Here is an 8663-nt window from a genome sequence, read left to right on the forward strand (position 1 = left end):
GTGAGAGCGGGGGGTGGAGTCAGATGACGGGCTCAAGTTCATTCGCATCCCCCACTACCTGAGTGACATGGGGTACAGTACTTCATACTGAAGCCTCGGTTTCCTTATCGGTAGGACTTTTTTTTTTTTTTTTTTTTTTTGAGATAGGGTCTTGCTCTGTCACCCAGGCTGGAGTACAGGGGTGCCATCATAGTTCACTGCAGCCTCCACCTCCTGGGCTCAAGCAATCCTCCCACCTTAGTCTCCCCAGTTGCTGGGACCACAGGCACACACCACCACATCTAGCTAGTTTTTGTTTTTTTTTTTTTTTTTTTTTTTTGTAAAGACAGCTTCTTGATGGGTTGCCCAGGCTGCTCTGGGACTTTTGGCCTCAAGCGATCTTCCTACCTCCACCTCCCCAGCTGGCTGTGCCATGGTGCCTAGCCAAGATGGGACTCTCATTCCAACAGTCAAAAACCCGACTTAAAGTAGCTCAGACAGGCACAGAATGGATTGGCTGCTGTTGTGGACTGTCCAAGGGTGGCTCCGTCTGCAGGCACTGTTGGATCCAGTACCCAAGGATGATGTCCCAGCATCTGTCTCTCTGGGATCTCACCTTTGTCCCCTGCCCTCACTGGCTGCGTCTCATTTCTGCTTCCCTCTGTGTGGCTTCCTGTTGGTGGCAGGGTGAGGCCCCCAGGACAGCAGGTAGCCTCAGCCTCACCCTTTCCCAGTACTGAGACCCAGAATCTCACTGCGGACTTCTTGAGAAAATCCCAGGGAAGGCTTTGATTGGCTTAGCTTGAGGCATCTCTGCTCATCCCTGGACCAATGAGAAGCTTGGTGGTGCTCCCTGATTGACCACCTGGGTTAGTGCAGCTTCTGCACTGGAGGTAGGAGCCACGTGAGGAGGACCTGGAATTGGGGAGGCAGGGTCTTGGGAGGCCAGGCTGGGACCTCCTCCTCCAGGGAGTCCTGGGGATTCTGAACAGAGTGATGAATCCTCTCTGAGGGGCACGGAGCCACTGATGGAGAGGGATGATGGTGGCGAATCTGGGCTCTGCCCGGAGAGGGGACCCTGCCAGGAGTGAGTGTCTTATGGAGGCAGGATGGGCTCTTGCAGTTCCCAAGGTGCCCTTAGGACCCCAGAGCCCCTGTCCCGAGCCTTACACAGAGTCCTAAGACTTCGGGAAATGACTTCACTGTGCCCGTTTCACCGGTAAGGTTCAATGACTTTCCCAACATGGTGGAAGTCAGAGGCCCCAGGTCGCAAACCACTAGACCACCCACCCTTCACTCAGTCCAGGGGGACTTCCAAGGGGAGCCAGCGCTGTGTCCAGGGCAAGTGGCAGAACCACGGGCCCTTCCTTCATCACGCCAATACGTTTGGGTGGGGGCGAGCTCCTCTCGCCCTAGTTGGTGGCGGGGCTGCAGGAGAGGCACAGATCTTGCAGGGGGTGGGGGGATTGGGGCCAACAGGGGCAGCGAGGAAGGCCCAGGGATATTGCCTGTGCGAGTCCAGCAGAACCTGGGCGGGCTTCCCGGAGGAGGCGGCCTCCAAGCACCTGGGCACCGGTGATCCGCCAGGGCCTGGAAGAAAACGGGTGGCGCAAGAGCAGAGGGAGGGGAGACGGGCAGGGGTGCTGCCCCCACCCTGGGGCTCGGGGTGCACAGGGGTCCCCGTCCCCCGCCCGGCCGCCCCGCGATTCCTGCGCGTCAGCAGAGCGGAAACGCTGAGCGGCGCCAGCCGGGGCGGGGCTGGATGGGGCCTGGCAGCGCGGCCGGCGCTCCGCGGGTTCGGTTCCGCCCGCGTTTGTGTTGGCAGCGGCCCGCGGCGCGCGGCCGGGAGCATGAAAGGGGCCTCTGTCTGCGCCCCAGCCGCCCCGCTCGCCTTTCACTCTTAATATAATCTTCACTTCATTTTTAACCCAGCAGAGGTTCTCTTGGAATTTTTCCCCTTCTTCCAAAAATACATGTGCGTGCGTGTGTGTTTGCAAAAGGCCTTCATGGTGAAGGTCGGGATTGTCCCCGGGAAGGGAAGGGCGAAACCCGAGGCGGAGAAGGAGGGAGACAGAAATGTCTTTCTTTCTTCCTGTACCCAGGCCTCCTCGGGGTCGCCGCCACCGCTAGGGGTTCCCCATCCTGCGCCCCCGCGGGGTGCAGGACATGATGGGGGTCCTCCTCCGACCACCCCCACAACCCCAACCCGGGGATGAATGAACGGGCTGTTTGGAAATCGGAGTCAGCAGGGAGGGGTGAGCACCTCCTCCAGGGGTCCCTCCCTGGAGCCGGTCAGAGAGTGGTGTCACCAGGTGTGGCCAGCTGGGGCTGTCCTCCCAGAGCGGGTAGGAAACGAGACAGGACACCAGTCCTGCTGGGAAAGACCCTACTCTTTTTTATTTTTATTTTTTTCTCTGAGATAGGGTCCTGGTCTGTCACCCACGCTGGAGTGCAGTGGTGCAGTCATAGCTCACTGCAACCTCTACCTCCTGAGCTCAAGTGATCCTCCTGCCCCAGCCTCCCGAGTAACTAGGACTCCAGGCATTGCTACCATGCCCAGCTAATGTTTTGATTTTTTTTTTTTTTTTTTTTAGAGGTGGGGGGTCTCGCTATGTTGCCCAGACTGGTCTTGAACTCCTGGCCTTAAGCAATTCTCCTGCCTTGGCCTCCCAAAGTGCTGGGATTACAGGCATGAGCCACCGTGCCCAGCCCTACACCCTACTCAGTACTGATGCTTGCTTGTGGGCTTAAACAGCCTGCCACAGTGTCTGGAAACTGTCACCAGTCAGCCCTTTGTTCACTTGCCGGGCAGAGGGTCGTTACACCTGAGGGAGTTTTCCAGATTATACCCACAGTGGCTGTTTGGAGAGTTCTCATTTTAAACATCACAGGGCTCATCACACAGCTTTCCATGCATGTTCCCAGGCAAGTCTCTTGTGGCCAGGGAAGTCAGGTATGTTTATCTCTGCAGAAGGGAAAAAGAAGGCTCACAGAAGACAACTAACTTGTCCCCAAGTTGTGAAGCATGAGGGTGCTAGGGTGGGAATGAAAAAGCAGGTGACGGGAAGCCCAGGTTCTCCCTGCTGGATGCCTGGTTTTCAAACAGAGTTTCTGTTCATATTGTGGGTCATGGAAATGTATGATTCTGATTATTTAAATAAATATATATATATATAAATATATATCTTATATATAATATAAATATATATTATATGTGTGTATATGTGTGTGTGTATATATATATATATGCCAGGCACAGTCACTCATGCTGGTAAACCCAGCACCTCGGGAGGTGCAGATGGGAGGACTGCTCGAGCCCAGGAGTTTGAGACCAGCCTGGCAACATAGTGAGACCCTGTCTACAAAAGTAACCTTCTGCTGGGTGTGGTGGCTCACACCTGTAATGCCAGCACTTTGGGAGGCTGAGGCAGCCAGATCACCTGAGGTCAGGAGTTTGAGACCAGCCTGGCCAATGTGGTGAAACCCCATCTCTATTAAAAATACAAAAATTAGCCTGGCGTGGTGGCACACGCCTGTAATCACAACTACTCAGGAGTCTGAGGCAGGAGAATCGCTTGAACCTAGGAAGGGGAGGTTGCAGTGAGCCGAGAGATCGGCACAGCAGTCTGGCTAACAGAGTAAGACTCGGTCTCAGGAAAAAAAAAAAAAAAAAAAAAAAAAAAAAAAAAAAAAAAAAAATTTTAATTAAAAAAAAAAATTAACTGGGCATAGCCATGGTGGCACATACCTGTAGTCCCAGCTACTCAGGAGACTGAGGCAAGAGGATCCCTTGGGCCCAGGAATTGGAGGAGGCAGTGAGCTATGATTGTGCCACTGCACTCCACCCTGGGTGACAAAGCGAGACTCCATCTCAAAAAAATATATTTAATTTGGGTGTGAATTTGGACTCCTGGTTTGAGCAGTATAGTAGTAAAGTAGATAACTTGAAAACCATGCTGCTCTAAACATCCTGGTTACAAAACACCAACCACATTGTTTTTTGTATTTCTTTTTTAATCCCGGAGTCGGAGTCTTGCGCTATTACCCAGGCTGGTCTCACTTTTTTTTTTTTTTTTTTTTTTTTTTTTTTTTTTTTGTGAGATAGAGTCTCACTCTGTCTCCCAGGCTGGAGTGCAGTGGCGCGATCTCGGCTCACGGCAAGCTCTGCCTCCCGGGTTCACGCCATTCTCCTGCCTCAGCCTCCTGAGTAGCTGGGACTATAGACGCCCACTACCACGCCCGGCTAATTTTTTGTATTTTTAGTAGAGACGGGGTTTCACCGTGTTAGCCAGGATGGTCTCAATCTCCTGACCTCGTGATCTGCCCACCTTGGCCTCCCAAAGTGCTGGGATTACAGGCGTGAGTCACGGCGCCCGGCCGTTCTCAAACTTCTAATTTCCAATAGTCCTCCCGCCTTGGATTCCCAAAGTACTGAGATAACAAGCACGTGCCACTTATTTCTTAATTTAAAAGAATGGAGCTGGGAGCAGAGGCTCAGGCCTATAATCCCAGCTCCCCTGGAGGCTGAGATGGGAGGATTGCTTGAGCCCAGGAGTTCTAGGCTCCCGTGAGCCATGATCGTACCACTGCGCTCCAGCCTGGGCAATAGAATGAGACCTCTATCTCAAAAAGAATTAAGAGGCCGGGCACGGTGACTCACGCTTATAATCCCAACACTTTGGGAGGCCGAGGCGAGCAGATCATTTGAGGTTAGCAGTTCGAGACCAGCCTGGCCAACACGGTTGAAACCCTGTCTCTAGAAATACAAAATTTAGCCAGGTGTGGTGGTGCAAACCTGTAGTCCCAGCTACTTGGGAGGCTGAGGCAGGAGAATCACTTGAATACAGGAGGCGGAGGTTGCGGTGAGCCAAGATTGCACCACTGTACTACAGCCTGGGCGACAGAGCGAGACCCTGTCTCAAAAAAACACACAAACAAAAAACAAACAAAAACTAAAGTAGGGATTGAAACAGTGACGCCAACTAAAATGAGGCTGTCCGAGCTATCCCCTCAGCGAAACAAATGCTTGAGAAAGAAGATTTTTAGGCACAGAGAGATAAGAAAGAAATTTGCCTGTCTCACCTGAGCTGGTGGAATTTTTTTTAAAACTCTCCCATAAAAGGCTGGGCACGGTGACTCACGCCTGTAATCCCAGCACTTTAGGAGGCCGAGGCAAGTGGATCACTTGAGGTCAGGAGTTCAAGACCAGCCTGGCCAACATGGTGAAACCCCATCTCTACTAAAAATACAAAAATTAGCCAGGCATGATTATAGGAGCCTGTAATCCCAGTTACTCAAGAGGCTAAGACAGGAGAATCGTTTGAACTCTGGAGGCGGAGGCTGCAGTGAACCAAGATCGTACCACTGCACTCCAGCCTGGGTGACAGGACAAGACACCATCTAAAAAAAAACAAAAAACAAACACACACACAAAACAAAAGAAAAACCTCTTCCATGTTAAAAAAGAAAAGGCCGGGCACGGTGGCTCAAGCCTGTAATCTCCCAGCACGTTTGGGAGGCCCCGAGACCGGGCCCCGAATCACGAGGTCAGGAATCGAGACCGATCCTGGCAGACATGGTGAAACCCCATGCTCTACTAAAAAATACAAAAAACTACCGGTGAGGTGGCGGTCGCGCTGTGTCCCAGATACTCGGGAGCTGAGGCAGGAGAATGGCGTGAACCCGGGAGCTGGAGCTTTGGCAGTGAGCTGAGATCCGGCCACCCTGCAGCTCCAGCCTGGGGGGGCGCAGGAGGCGAGGACCTCTGCTCAAAAAAAAAAAAAAAAAAGAAAAAGAAAAATATCTCTCCTATGGATTTGTTACTATGGGCCAGTGCTCACACGTTTCAGATTCAAATGAACTCCACCCTCTTCATCCTAAAACTCAGAGATCAACATAAATATTGATCCTAGAGTAATGATATCTGTGTGGAGCTCCCACTGATAAAGCCCTGTTGATGTGGACAGAAGGAAACAGGCATGATGAAAACTCTGGAGGTACACAAACAGCAGAATAAAGACCCCAGAACAATCTCATAGAGACAATGAACTGATCAAAGAAGTCAAAAACACAAGAGTGAGAACTAACACTTTGAAAGAAGAATGGATTTGGCCGAGCACGGTGGCTCACGCTTGTAATCCCAGCACTTTGGGAGGCCAAGGCAGGAGGATTGCTTGAGCTCAGGAGTTCAACATCAGCCTGGGCAACATGGTGAGACCCCGTCTCTACAAAAAATACAGAAATTAGCTGGGCATGATGGCGCATGCCTGTAGTCTCAGCTACTTGGGTGGCTGAGGCAGGAGAATCGCTTGAACCTGGGAGGCAGAGGTCGCAGTGAACTGAGATCGCAGCACTACGCTCCAGCCTGGGCAACAGAGTGAGACCCCATTCCGAGGGGGAAAAAAAGTAAAAGAAAAAAGAATAGATTTGAGAAAAATCAAATGGAACTTCTAGAAATGAATAATATAGTAATGGAAATTAAACATTCAAGTGCATGGTTAAACACCACATTGGCCATAGCTGAAGAGAGATTTAGTGAACTAGAAGACAGATATGAAGTGATTTTCCAAAAGAAGTACAGAGTTAAAAAAAAAAAAAAAGTACCCATGACAGAGAGTATGGTAGATTGCATGCAAAAATGGCCAAAATTCCACTCTGATCCCAGAGTTTGTTTGTTTATTTATTTTATTTTATTTATTTATTTGAGATGGAGTCTTGCTCTGTTACTCAGGCTGGAGTGCAGTGGCACAATCTTGGCTCACTGCAACCTCCAATTCTCAGGTTCAAGCAATTCTCCTGTCTCAGCAGCCTCCTGAGTAGCTGGGATTACAGGTGCCTGCCATCACACCCAGCTAATTTTTGTATACTTAGTAGACATGGGGTTTTGTCATGTTGGCCAGGTTGGTCTCGAACTCCTGACCTCAGGTGATCCACCCACCTTGGCCTCCCAAAGTGCTGGGATTATAGTTGTGAGTCACTATGCCCAGCCTGATATCAGAGTTTATGATCTAAACCACTGTCACATATAGGCCACCAACACAAAGGTGTAATAAATGTCACTTTCTTATTTTATAAAATTCAGTTTTCTACCATGTCATTTTAATGCTTCTAACATCTAGAAATAGAGTCTTTTCCTCCACCACTTTGCAACTTGTTTGACCAATGAAAGTGACAGAAGTAATGCTGGGCACGATGACTCACGTCTCACGTCTGTAATCCCAGCACTTTGGGAGACTGAGGCAGGAGGATCACTTGAGACCAGGAGTTCAAGGCCAGCCTGGGCAACATGGCAAAAACCCTCTTTACAAAAAATACAAAAATTAGCTGGGCATGCTGGCGTGTGCCTGTAGTCCCAGCTACTCAAGAGGCTGAGGTGGGAGAATCACCTGAGCCCGGGGGTTCAATGCTGCAGCGAGCTGTGATCACACCAATGCACTCCAGCCCGAGCAATAGAGCAAGACCTTGTCTAAAAAATTAATTAATTAATTAAAACAAAAAGATTAGCTAGATGTGGCAACACATGCCTGTGGTCCCAGCAGCAGGAGATGCTGAGGCAGGAGGACCTCTTGAACCCAGGAGGTTGAGGCTGCGGTGAGCTGTGTTCAAGTCACTATACTCCAGCATGGGTGACAGAGCAAGACCCTGTCTCAAAAAAAGGATTAAAAAAAAAAAAACCCTAAAAACAGAAGTGATGTTGGTTTCTGAGCCTTGGCTGCAAGAAGCTTTGCACAATTCTGCTCACTCTCTTAAAACCCTTAGTGAGTCATTGAGACAAGCCCACTGGAGGATGAGAGACTATGTGAAGCAAAGAAAATTCCAACTGAGGCCATCCTAGACCAGCCAGCTCCCAGCTGACCTGGAAACTGCCTGTGTATGCGCAAGTGACCCCAGCCAACCAGCCAAGAACAGAAGAACCACCCAGCTGAGTCTAGTCCAAATCAATGATCCACAGAATCATGAGCTAAACAAACAGTTGTTATTTTAAGCTTGTAAATGTTGGATGATTTGTTACACAGCAAAAGCTTGCTGATGCAGAGAGAATAAAAGACATGAATAGAATGAGAAGGTCCAACATACATCTATCTACAAGGAGTTCCATAGAAGAAAGAAGAGGCAAATGATGGAGAGGACATATCCAATGAGATGATGTCTACTAAGTCCCAGCTTCTGTGAAAAATATCAGTCCTCAGTTTCAAAAAGTACTGGTTCTAGGTATGATAAATATAAATAAATCCACACCTAGACACATCACTATGAAACTGCCAAACACTGTAAAGATCTAAAAGGCAATCAGAAAGAAAAGACAGGCCGGGCACTGTGGCTCACACCTGTAATGACAGCACTTTGAGAGGCCGAGGCTGGCGGATCACTGGAGGTGGGGATTTCGAGACCAGCCCGACCAACATGGAGAAATCCCATCTCTACTAAAAATACAAAATTAGCTGGGCGTGGTGGGGCATGCCTGTAATCCCAGCTACTCAGGAGGCTGAGGCAGGAGAATTGCTTGAACCCAGGAGGTGGAGGTTGCCGTGACCTGAGATCGTGTCACTGCACTTCAGCCTGGAAACAGAGCAAGACTCCGTCTCAAAAAACAACAACAAAAACTTTCTAGGCTAGACCGGGCCTGGTGGCTCAAGCCTGTAACCCCAGTACTTTGGGAGGTGGAGGCAAGAGGATTGTTCNAG

This window comes from Rhinopithecus bieti, unplaced genomic scaffold (assembly GCF_001698545.2).
Source record: "Rhinopithecus bieti isolate Rb0 unplaced genomic scaffold, ASM169854v2 scaffold_42772, whole genome shotgun sequence".
NCBI classification, from domain to species: Eukaryota; Metazoa; Chordata; class Mammalia; order Primates; family Cercopithecidae; genus Rhinopithecus; species Rhinopithecus bieti.